This window comes from Lynx canadensis, chromosome A3 (assembly GCF_007474595.2).
Source record: "Lynx canadensis isolate LIC74 chromosome A3, mLynCan4.pri.v2, whole genome shotgun sequence".
Classification (NCBI taxonomy): Eukaryota; Metazoa; Chordata; class Mammalia; order Carnivora; family Felidae; genus Lynx; species Lynx canadensis.
This window is the reverse complement of record NC_044305.1, coordinates 95,864,266-95,877,120: the sequence shown is the minus strand read 5'-3', so window position 1 is coordinate 95,877,120 and position 12,855 is coordinate 95,864,266.

The window sequence follows — 12,855 nt, the reverse complement described above, 5'->3', positions numbered from 1 at the left end:
TTCCTGGGCTGGATGAAAGCCTAAAAAGTCACTTGATCTCTACTCCTCTGTCTAAGGCAGCTTATACTACAAAGGCAAAGAAATTCAATATAACACTATGTGTGAAAACAAATCTATGCAGAACGTCTTTGAAATGAACCCTGACTTCCGTATCACAGTCATTTTCAGGATGTTAATCCAACATACTCTCTATCAGGTATTTTACTCTGAACATTTATACGATGGAAAAAAATTAAGAAATGCAATTTTAGTGTTGCAGGAAGTACTATGAGCTATGCAAATTTTAATCTTTTGTGCATATGGATGGCTATTTCTTGAGTTCACATTGAATCTCAGGTTCTGTGAATAATATTTTATTTTGAAAAATGAATGTGATTATGGAAACCTGGTTGTAACAATCTAAAAACCTATGCCTTAATTAGAATCCTATCATTTTTATATCCTGCTATGCATTTGCATCAGGTATTGGTCAGTTGAACTGTGGGAAAGGAGGAAGATCTGGTATCAGTTCCCATCACAGCAATGATCTCAATTTCAGGGTTTTTTAAAACTTTTTTTCATTTATTTATATATTTTTTAATAAAACTAGTATATTCTTAACTTGTACAAAATGATGATTTGATACACAAATATAATCAAATACATAGTGAAATAATTACTATAGTGAAGCTTATTAACATATCATCACCTTATATAGATAATGCTTTTTGTGTGATAAGTGTACCTGAAATCTACTCTTTATATGTTACCGTTGTTCAGTATAAGTAGAGTCATCAAGCTGGTAAACCCTAAACAGTTGATGTACAAACAGGCTGCACTAATGTTTAGGGAGAGAAGGTGAGAGGATATGAATGGATTACTGCAAATCCTCTTCTACTACAAGAAATAAAAAGTCATATCACATAAGCCTCTTCAAAGCAGACCATACATCTTTTGCTACTTTATATACTGACTTCCTAAGTGCCTTCCTCATTCATAGAAGATAGCATTTATTCAATGATTGGTAGTAATGAACACTTACTGGCAATGGATTATCAGCATTATTCCCTCATTTCCCATTTTAAAAAGTCAGATTATTTTTAATACCACCTCTTGGAGCCTTCTGTTTGTGTTATTTACCTCTCACCTAAATAATTCTTATCCTTTAAGGATCAACTCAAATTCCACAACCTCAAGGAAGTATCTTGGTGAGAACTCAAACTTATTTAGTACTTTGGAAAATAAGGTTTATTATTTTTATTATTTTTATTTTTATTTTTAATAGTTCAATGTTTGTTTATTTTTGAGAGAGAGAGAGAGCATCTTCTCGGGAGAGAGCCAGAAAGAGGGAGACAGAGGATCGAAGCAGGCTCTGAGCAGTGAGTGCAGAGCCCAGCATGGGGCTTGAACTCACAAACCATGAGATGATGACCTGAGCCAAAATCAAGAGTCAGACACTTAAATGATTAAGCCACTCAGGCACCCCAAAATGCAATTTAAAAGCAATTTTAATTCAAGCTAGAAAATGAGAACATCCCCAGTGGTACAAATAAAATGGTAAACAGTGGATGGTGAGTTCAGATGAGAGAATCTGAGAAGGCTTGAAAAGTAATGTGTCTTTGAGGTGCTTTCCTAGAATGATAGGTAGAATAGATTTGTGGTAAACATTGGAATGTGAGGTACAATCACTCTATGAGAAGAAAACAGTAAGTACAAAACACAGAGGCAAGGAAAACTCAAAATGTTTTAGTCTAAAGGTGAGAAATAAAACCATTACTTTCATGAGTTTATGTGCCAAGCTCTACACATATAGAATTCGGTTATTTCTTAAAACAGACCTCAGTGGTAGGTATTAGTAACATATTTTATATATTCTTGTGATTAGAATACTAATGCTTACAAGGAACAAACAATGTATATATTATAAAAAGTAAGAACTTTTTAAAAATCTGGTCAACTAGGTATTTTATGCTTCTTGGTGCAATTGTGAATGGGATCATTTTCTTTATTTGTCTTTCTGTTGCTTCATTGTTAGTGTATAAGAATGCAACTGATTTCTGGACATTGATTTTGTATCCTGCAACTTTGCTGAATTCATGTATCAGTTCTAGCAGACTTTTGGTGGAGTCTATCGGATTTTCCATGTATAATATCATGTCATCTGCAAAAAGAGTGTAATGCTAAGTGAAATAAGCCATACAGAGAAAGACAGATACCATATGGTTTCACTCTTATGTGGATCCTGAGAAACTTAACAGGAACCCATGGGGGAGGGGAAGGAAAAAAAAAAAAAAAAGAGGTTAGAGTGGGAGAGAGCCAAAGCATAAGAGACTGTTAAAAACTGAGAACAAACTGAGGGTTGATGGGGGGTGGGAGGGAGGGGAGGGTGGGTGATGGGTATTGAGGAGGGCACCTTTTGGGATGAGCACTGGGTGTTGTATGGAAACCAATTTGTCAATAAATTTCATAAAAAAAAAAAAATAAAATAAAAAATAAAAATCTGGTCAACTAAAATTTTGATAAATGTCCATTTTACGCATTATTTTGTGTATCCTGAATCTTTAAAGCTTCTCATCATGGAATTGGGAGGATCTTTTCTGGCCTATGTACTCTGCTGGTTAACACTAGTCTCAATAACCCCAAACCATTCTACAAAGGTTTAATTTCCTTCTGGGCAAAAAGGATTGGAATGGAATACTGACCAACAACCTCTTAAAATGTTTGCAGTGATCATTACTAAAAAGATAGTTATCCACAAAAATTCATCCTCAATTTTTTCTTGGCTCACAGATGAACTTCATTTTTTTGCCCCCTTGACGTTTTCCCTGACTTTATGGGGATAAGTTCTAGCCCAAGTAATGATAATTGAAGTAATGTTTGCCTGTTTGGGGGCAAAATGTTTTTTTCTAAATCCATTTTGGACTAGCCAAGGAGCAATAAAGTGGCAAATTGTGATGCTTTCCTGTATAGTCATATCTACATTATTTCTAGGTTGAGTGTTGGGTAGATATAAATTATCCACCTATAGGTTTCAATTTCTTCCTACTTTAATCTGGGATATTGACATTTTCTTACCTACAAAGTGAGACCTTCAGTAAAGATAAAATGACATACAATAATTTTATAGAAACAGATTGAGAATATTCAAAGGGGCTTTAAAGTTGTTTTAATCTTATCATGCATTTAATTTGGCATCATCTCTTTAAGTAGTCCTGGATGAAAAAAATTTCAGCTACTGTTTACTGTCCCCTGGAGAGAATGAGATAGTTCTTCAGTGATCACCAAAGACTAATCATTAAAAATTATTTATATAACATGTGTTCCCTTGTCTCTTGGTGAATTGTCTTCTGGAAAGCTACATCACATGCTTTTAGAGACATCATTTTAAGAAATGTTCTTAGGTATATTTAAGGAGAAGTTTTTTTTTTTCCTTGAAATATACAATCATCACCCTCCCTCCCAGCAGGTGTAAGATTTTCATTAATGAATCTACTCTGAGAATCACCTCAGAAATAACTATTCTAATTTCCTACCATTTCAGCTTACATTACAATAAGTGATATCGCCTTTTCTTTATACCTTTCAAATTTGCTGAGGTGGAGTAGTCTCTTCTTTTTATTTTTAAATACTGTTTCACTTGAAAAAAATAGCTTGAATTTATTTTTTAGAAATCAAAATGTATCTCTAATTATTCTGATCTATTTTCCTGTCTCTTCTATCATTAGGGTTGATCCCTAATGGAACAGTGACAAAGTTGGTCAACAGAGCTCTGCCTCCTCTCTAGTTTTTTGTTATTCCCCTTTATAGCTTTCTGGAGTATTTTTGAACCTGACCCTTATAGTGGGGATGAAAGATGATTTGAGAATTTAAAGAATACCATATTTGAGTTATTCAGGATCAGTGATGCCTTTATGTCAGGTAAGATCTAGATCAGACAAAGATATATATTTAGAGGAAAGTTTTAAAAGGTACTCTTTAGAAAAGTATGGGCAAGATTTAAAATGACAATAAAATCAAGAAGACATAGCATAGTATTCCAACTGAGGCTTTTGGTAGAAACACACAGTCAAGTCATTATAACCTGTCAAGAAAGGAGCTGAGGAAAAATATCCTGACTTCATATTCATCCCAACCTTCAGTCTCCTACCAGAGACTCCCATTGGACAAACTCAACATATAGTGATAGGGAAAAATGACTCATTAATGAATACCCCAGGGCACACAAAGTAGATTGGAGATTTTAGCCATTGGTCTGGAGAAGCAAATGGAAGACAATTAGGAGAAGGCAAAAGAAGCCCACCAGCAGAAACACAAAGGTGGTATATGTAATATACAAAGAGATCCAAGACAAGAAACCAGAGAAGTAGCACCTAGAGGGGCTACTCTGTGTCAGCAGATGGCATCTTTATTTAAATAAACCTTCAAAAAAGCAGTATGAGATATTACTGTCCTATTTTATACCATTTCAATAACATATATGTAAGTTCAATAGCTATTATATGTTATTGAAATAAATTTATCCAAGTTTATAATGGCCATGCCACAATTTGAACCAAGGTTTATCAAACTTTGAAGTCATCCTGTCTTTCAAATTGAAGGAAGTTAGCCAGGCTCACAGAGAGCCAAGAAACTGGTGGTTAAGACAGGACTGGAAAACAGATATCCACAGAACGGCTTAGACGCATGGGACACGCAGACTCTGGATGAAAAACAAAAGTAGATTAGACAACAGAAATTATAGAGCATCATCCTCCTGTAGGAAAACAACCAGCAACATTGAAACGAAACCTTATTCACAAGAGTTCTCATTCTCAGGAGTAGAGAGGTTGTATCACTATTTAGAAGACATTGTTATGCCAATAGGATATTTCCCTGTTCTTCCAAATCCCCATATGTGAGCATGGCCAACTATCTTTTCTATGCCTGATAAAAATAACTTGGGCTTCAGGTTTCTAGAGTGTTCCACACTTTATAAGGTAAAATCTGTACTTTCTACTGACAGTGTGTAAGCTGCAGGGATATTAGCTAAGAAATCTATTAAAATCTGCATTTGTAATGCTAATTATACTAAAGCATGTTAGAAGCATAACTATCAAAAATGAAGAGCATTGCTCCTTCCTAAGAGGGTTTCTTAGACACATCAGCATTAGAATTAAAATGTAGCATTCCTGGGGCGCCTGGGTGGCGCAGTCGGTTAAGCGTCCGACTTCAGCCAGGTCACGATCTCGCGGTCCGTGAGTTCGAGCCCCGCGTCGGGCTCTGGGCTGATGGCTCAGAGCCTGGAGCCTGTTTCCGATTCTGTGTCTCCTTCTCTCTCTGCCCCTCCCCGTTCATGCTCTGTCTCTCTCTGTCCCAAAAATAAATAAACGTTGGAAAAAACTTAAAAAAAAAAAAATGTAGCATTCCTAAAAGTGTAGGTGGCGAATACAAGACCAGAAAGAAATGCTGGAGTGTTTTGACTGCACCATGATTTAGAGGCCTTTGATTTTAAATTTAACTGCTTACAGACATAGAGTCTGGAATTTCAAGGCAAAATCACAGCTCTAGCTCCCCACTCATATTGTATACTAGGGAAGTTACTTCACCTCTCCATGACTCACCTTCCTCACTTGTAAAATAAATTATTTAGATTGTATAATCCCTCGTAATAGTTCCTTAGTTGTGGCTAGGTTGTCCATAGTTATGGTTAAGTGCAAAGAAAGGAGTTTAATTACATTAAGATTATCCCTGAGAACTCTCTACATCACCTGCACATATTCCCTATTAAATAATATCAAGCTCTCAAATTAAACACATAAATTTGTTAAGTTTGAATTCAAATTCTACCACTTCCATGGAGGCATTTTTTTCTTCAGAGTTTTTCCATACACATCCATAGTTGTTGTTTTTAACAGGTATAATTTAATGTAGTAATATTCACCCTTTTTAGTGCACAATTCTACAAGTTTGACAAGTGAAACAGTCATGCAGTCATCACCATAATCAAAACCCATACCAGTTCCATCGCCCACAAAAATTCCCCAGTACCCTTCTCTAGTTAACACCATTACATCTGGAAACCACTGATATGTTTTCTGTACTTATAGTAGTTGCGTAGATTTGAAAATGCCATATAAATAGAATTACACAGTATGTAGCCATTTGAGTCTGGCTCCTTTCACTTGGAATAATGCATTTGAAACTCATCCAAATTACAGAATGCATTCATAGTTCATTCTTATTTTCTCTGACTTCATCTTTTATTTTCATCAATTTGAATATTATGTGCCTGATGTGAGTTTTTCTGGGTTTTATTCAGTTTTGTATCCTTAGATCTTCTTGGATCTATGGTTTAGAGTCTTTGTTTAGTTTTGGAAAATCCATTGCCATTATTTTTTACATGTTTATTCTGCCCCTCTCCTTTTTTCTTTCTCTTAAGGGAGTCAAATTGCATATATCTTAGGTGGTTTTATATTGTTTCATGGTTCTTGAATGCTTTGATCTTTCCCCAATTTTTTGTTCTCTTCAAGTTTTAGTTTTGCATAATTTCTATTTACATATTTTCAAGTTCATTAATGCCTTCATCTGTGTCAAGTCTACTGATGGGTCTTGAAAATAATTTTTCTGTTTTTGTTTTCAATTGAGGTATAATTGACACATAGTATTTTATTGGTTTCAGATGTACAACACAGTGATTTGATATTTGTATATACTGCAAAATGATCACTGCAATAAGTCTAGTGTTCCCATACAAAGTTATGCAATTTGCAATACACTATCATTGACTATAGTCACCAATACTATTATATCCCCATGACCTATTTGTTTTTTAACTGGAAGTTTGTACTTCTTGGCTCCCTTCTCCCGTTTCACCAACCCCTAAATGTCCCTCCCATCTGACAACAACCAATCTGTTCTCTGTGTCTATGAGTTTTGTTTTGTTTGTTATGTTTTTTACAGTTGTAAATGAAATCATGTGGTATTTGTATTTTTTCTGCTGGATTTATTTTACCTTCAAGGTTTACCTATGTTGTTGAAAGGGCATTTTTAAATCACATTTCCTTTATTCATTTATCAATGGTTCTTAGGTTGTTTCTATATCTAGGCTATTGTAAATAATGCTGCAATTAACATGAGGGTGCATGTATCTTTTTGAATTAGTGTTTTCATTTTCTTATGTTACCAAGTGGAATTGCTGGATCATATAGGTAGTTCTATTTTTAATTTTTTGACAAACCTCCGTACTCTTTTCCATAGTGATCATACCAATTTACATTCCCACTAGCAGTACCTAATCCTTCCATTTTCTCTACGTCATCACAGACATTTGTTATTTTGTCCTTTTTATAATAGCCATTCTGACAGATGATATCTCATTGTGGTTTTGATTTTTATTTTCCTAATGACTGGTGATGTTGAGCACGTTTTATTTGCCTGTTGCCCATCTGTATGTCTTCTTCTTCAAAAAAATGGCTGTTCAGGGGTGTCTGGGTGGCTCAGTTGGTTAAGCCTCAGACTCTTGATTTTGGTTCAGGACATGATCTCATGATTCATGTGTTTGAGCTCTGCATTGGACTCTGCGCTGACAGCATGGGCACTGCTTGGGATTCAGCGTCTCCCTCTCTCTCTGTCATTCTCCTGCTCATGCTCTCTCTCTCTCTCTCTCAAAAATAAATAAACAAACATTTATTTTTTTTTAATTTTTTTTAACATTTATTTTATTTTTGAGACAGAGAGAGACAGAGCATGAACAGGGGAGGGGCAGAGAGAGAGGGAGACACAGAATCGGAAGCAGGCTCCAGGCTCTGAGCCATCAGCCCAGAGCCCGACGTGGGGCTCGAACTCACGGACCGTGAGATCGTGACCTGAGCTGAAGTTGGATGCTCAACCGACTGAGCCACCCAGGCGCCCCCAAACATTTTTTTTTAAATGTATGTTCAGATAATCTGTCCATTTTTAAATTGGATTGCTTGTTTTTTTGTTCTTAAGTTGTTAATATTCACCTTATGGAATATACAGTTTGCAAATATATTTTCCTATTCAGTAGGTTGTCTTTTCATTCTTTTGACCATTTCCTTTGTTGTGCAGAGCCATTTTAATCTGATGTAGTCACATCTGTTTATTTTTTCTTTTTGCCTTGTCTTTGGGGTCAGATCCAAAAATATTGCCAAAAGCAATGTCAAGGAACTTACTGCCTATGTTTTCTTCTAGGTAGTTTATGGTTTATGGTTTTATATTCAAGTATTACCTCTCTAGAAACTCTTATTCTAGGTAATTGCCTTCATTAATTCTAATTTTATTCAGTGCTAACCCAGGTCATCCATAAACAAGAACCAAACATATGTATTTTTTCCTGACATTGCCCTTCATCATGGGAAAGAGAAATGCCCACTTTTGCTTAACATTATGTTCCTGAATTAGCTCACAAGGCAATCTTATTGTTCATAGACTCTATTGGACCAAAATAAGGGGCTTGAATTTTTTTCTTTGGCACTCTATTACATCAATGGATAAAGATGTAGAGGAAGGAAAGGAAGCTTCTAATGTGAAGTCAAAGAAACAGTGAATATGAAGGAAAAGAAACAATCTCTAAAAAGTGGAACATTTTCATGCTGAAGAAAAATTATAGAATTTTCACATATATGTTAATAAAAGCTTTAGAACAGTGCTTCCTTAGGTCACTAAGGAAATACTTAAGGGAGACAATTAATGAGAAAGTAACTGTTTAGTGCACTAAATGTTGCCCTGCTGACCTGAAAGAGTTAATACTAACTTTACAATCTTAAATTATTCGCAAGGAAATTATTTTAAGTAGATATTCTCTGAAAATGCAATGTCATATACTCTCCACCTTCATGTCTCACACAGTTTATGTAGAATTATTTTATAATGAATTCCAGAAGACGATCAAATTGTTTGGTTGCATCATAATTTTGTGATAATGTATTTGCTACTAGACATTACATTTTCATTGTGCTAGAACTATAGATAAAACCCAGCAAATGCAAGTACTTCTGTAGTGAATATTCAAGCAAAAGGAAATGTTTAAAGAGAAACAGAAATGCAGTATGCACAAGCCACTGTCATCCATCAATTGTCTATATTTCTCAGGTTCTTTGACTTAGTTACTTTATTCAAAGTTTTATTCAGTTTGATGACTATGCTGCTGGAAGTTATAACAGAGAAAGAGGTTTAATACTAAGTGCAACCTGGTGCCAGGAAAAAACGGCAAAGGAACTCCTCTCCTCCCTTCTCACATTGCAGTCCACACAGTTAAGCAATATCATTTATAGTGCTATGACTATTACATAGGCAAGGACCAAAGAAAGTACTTACATTATGGGGACTTCACCATATGCAAGGCATTGTAACCAGATATCATTACTATATATTGCCATTTGAAAATTGTCTAACAGAATCTGCCTATAAAATGAAAGCATAGTGGCTATAACTGATGTTCTAAAGAGCAAAAGCATCCTAATGCAGATTAAAGGGAGCTGTCATTAAGACTCTTATGGGACTGGTGAAACAAATATATTTTAACTGCAATTGCTGCCATGAGTTTAGTTTTAGATAGATGTTGATCTCCTAATCACCTCTGATTGTAAACACTCCCATATCCCCCACCCCCACCCCTTCCACACTCTATGTGGTAAATTGCTTCCTTCATCTTCCTATTTTACTGTATTTATATATATTGATATGGCTACTATTGCATTTGTCCAATTCTATTATTATTTTATGTATGTGTACCCAAGTGTTTTTTTTATATGAAATTTATTGTCAAATTGGTTTCCATACAACACCCAGTGCTCATCCCAACAGGTGCCCTCCTCAATGCCCATCACCCACTCCCCCCTCCCTCCAACCCCCCATCAACCCTCAGTTTATTCTCAGTTTTTAAGAGTCTCTTATGGTTTGGCTTCTCCCTCTATAATTTTTTTATGAGCAAATGAACTACAAATATTAGTTTTATTAATTATTGTATTTCCCATTAGCCTAAATGATGTCAAAGGTTGAACCAAACTCTGAGCGGCCTCAAGGAACTTATAGCCTATTGAAAGAGAAACATAAGGAATATAAAAATACATGCTAAAAAAATACATGCTAAAGGAAATGAAAAAGATAACTGGGTATTATGGGATGAGCAGCATCACCTTGTTTTAGAGAGTCAAAGGTTTCCTGGAGAAGAGAATTATTTGACTGTTTTATAAAAGAGTAGATAAGTCTAACTAGATTACTAGTTAGTGAGATGAAGAGGTGGAGAAAATTATTCTGGGCAGAAGGGAAATCACCATAATGTGAATATATTATAAAATTTAAATAATTCTAGATTATACTGAAGACTAAATGACAAGAAATAAAACCAAACATCATCAAATAGGAAGCATATCAGATTGGAGTTGCTGTAGAAGTTGTTAAAAGAGCTTAAACTATTCTTTTTTGATGGGCAGTCACGGAGTGATTTATTTTTTAAGTAGAGAAAGGTTGTGTATCTATATCTACTGTGCATCTGTGGAAAGGATGAATTTGAAATGAATAATATTGGAAACCAGATGCTAACTGGTTTTAATGGTTTTAATAATCCATGTGAGAAATTGTGGTGGCCTCAAGTAAGGCGATAATGAAAGTGAGGAGACATATGGGGCAGTGTTTGTTCCTCCACTTTCGCTTCACATTAGAATACCTAAGGATATTTTAAAAATCCTGATGACTCATACCCCCCCTGCCCCCCCCCAAACCATTTAAATCAAAATTTAAACTGAAGCATCAGTATTTTTTAAAGTTGTCTATGTGATCCCAATCTGCACCCAAGGTTGTGAACTCCTGGACTAGAGACATTTTTAGGAGGTATAATTAGCAGGTCTTGGTGATGAATTGATATAAGAAGGTAGAGAGAGATAGGCATTAAATATAAAGTCCAGATTTCTAGCTTGAGAAACTGGGTAGATGCTGGTACTAGAGAGAGAATACAGAAAAAAAGAGAACAGTTCTGTGGGACTACAGTGAAATCAGCTGACACATGATATCGCTGAAGTAGGAATACAGGTGCTGTCCAGCCAGCAGTTGGTGGTATAGCAGAACAGCAAAGAGTCCAGGGTACAAGTTTACAGAATAGCAGAAAAGGCCCTCTCTGAATAGGGCACTATGTTGTTCAGAAAATCAGGAATAGCCTTAGCTTGTTGAAAATGTTCCAGAGGTATATGGTAACACATGAGAAAAACTACAGTTGAGTGTCTAAAAAGGCTGTATTTATAACAGTCTCTTTGAGCAAACCAGAGAATATTTCTCTAGGATTTTTCAAGCACTGAGTTCAGGGATTGTACCAATCACAGAGATGCAAGTGTTTCATGATTGTTTAGTCATTTAGCTGTGGAGCTGTGGTTATCAGAGTGTCTGTTGCTGGTGGCCTGGCTTTCAGAAGCATGGCTAGTGAAACAGCTGTCATTTGTTGACTGAATGGTTTTCAAGAGAGTTCTGGTAGTAACATGTTACTGAGGCTACTGAATAATTAGTCTTTCCAAAAAGTCAACTTTTATCTCCTTGTTGGCACTTGTTACTGGATAATTGTTTTCCATTGTATTAATTTAAGCACTTACTGTATTATTTCTCTTTTCTATCCTCTTTAGACTTTTTGCTTCATTTTATTTGTTATTGTTTAAAGTTGATGTTTTAGATCTCTTCAGCCTTTATTTTTTTTTAAACTAGAAGCCTTAAAGCACAAATGTCTAATAATTACTTTGTGCTCCACAGTACTCTTTTTTTTAATGATCTTTGTAGATGGTATTTCTTTTATAAAGTCAGGTTTTAGTTCCAATCTACAAGCTAGTATTCACTCTCATAGATGTATAATTCCACAAGTTTTTGACAAACATATTCAGTCATGTATCTTCACCAAATTGAGAAAAAGAATATTTCCATCAAGCAACTCTTTGATTTCTTGATACATATTATGTATTCTTATTTGAGAGTCTCCATCAGATACAATAAATAAATGATATATTTGTGTGGCTAATTGTAATGTTTTTTATTTCCCCTCTGATTTTACTCATGGTTCTGTTTCTGTATTGTAATTAAATTTTTTTAATGTTTATTTATTTTTGAAAGAGAAAAACAGAGAGAGAGAGAGAGAGAGAGAGAGAGAGAGCGCAAGCAGGGGAGGGGCAGAGAGAGAGACAGACAGAGAATTCAACCCAGGCTCCATGCAGGCTCTGAGCTGTCAGCACAGAGCCTGATGTGGGGCTTGAACTCATGAGCATTGAAATGATGACTTGAGCAGAAGATGATGCTTAATCAACTGAGCCACCCAGGTTCCCTCTGTATTGTAATTTTTTTTTTTAACTCTGACTTCATGTTCCTTGAAAATTGTGGAATTTTTTTGATACCTCTTTTGGATGGTGTTCCTTCTGAGAGGAATTTAATTTGCTTCTATTGGTTATCTGTCACTTCCAGCCCATATCACTTTCAAATAAATTATTTTCTTGGGCTTTTTGGGGACCACATTCATTAATATCATATTGTAAAATGTAAATTTATAATAAGGGAAATTCCTATTACCCCCTGCCCTACAACTCTTCAAGTTCAAGAAAAGATAATTTCCTTGTACTCCACTTAATATTTAGTATTTTATTAATCTTTCTCCTTATAATGAGCTTTTGCAATGATTTTCTACTAGATTTCTGTCATTATTAGTTACCTCTTGGTTCTTGTACCTCATAGCTATCAAATGGAAGTTCAGGGTACAAGGTAAAAACTAGCTTTGGAACTCATTTCTCCAAGTCGTTCCTTTAACTTCATCATGGCATCCTCAAATGATTTACTATTTTTCTCTGATCAGTAATGAATTTAAAATATAAAATTCTCATTTTAATACTTTATCAACTTACACAGTTTGTT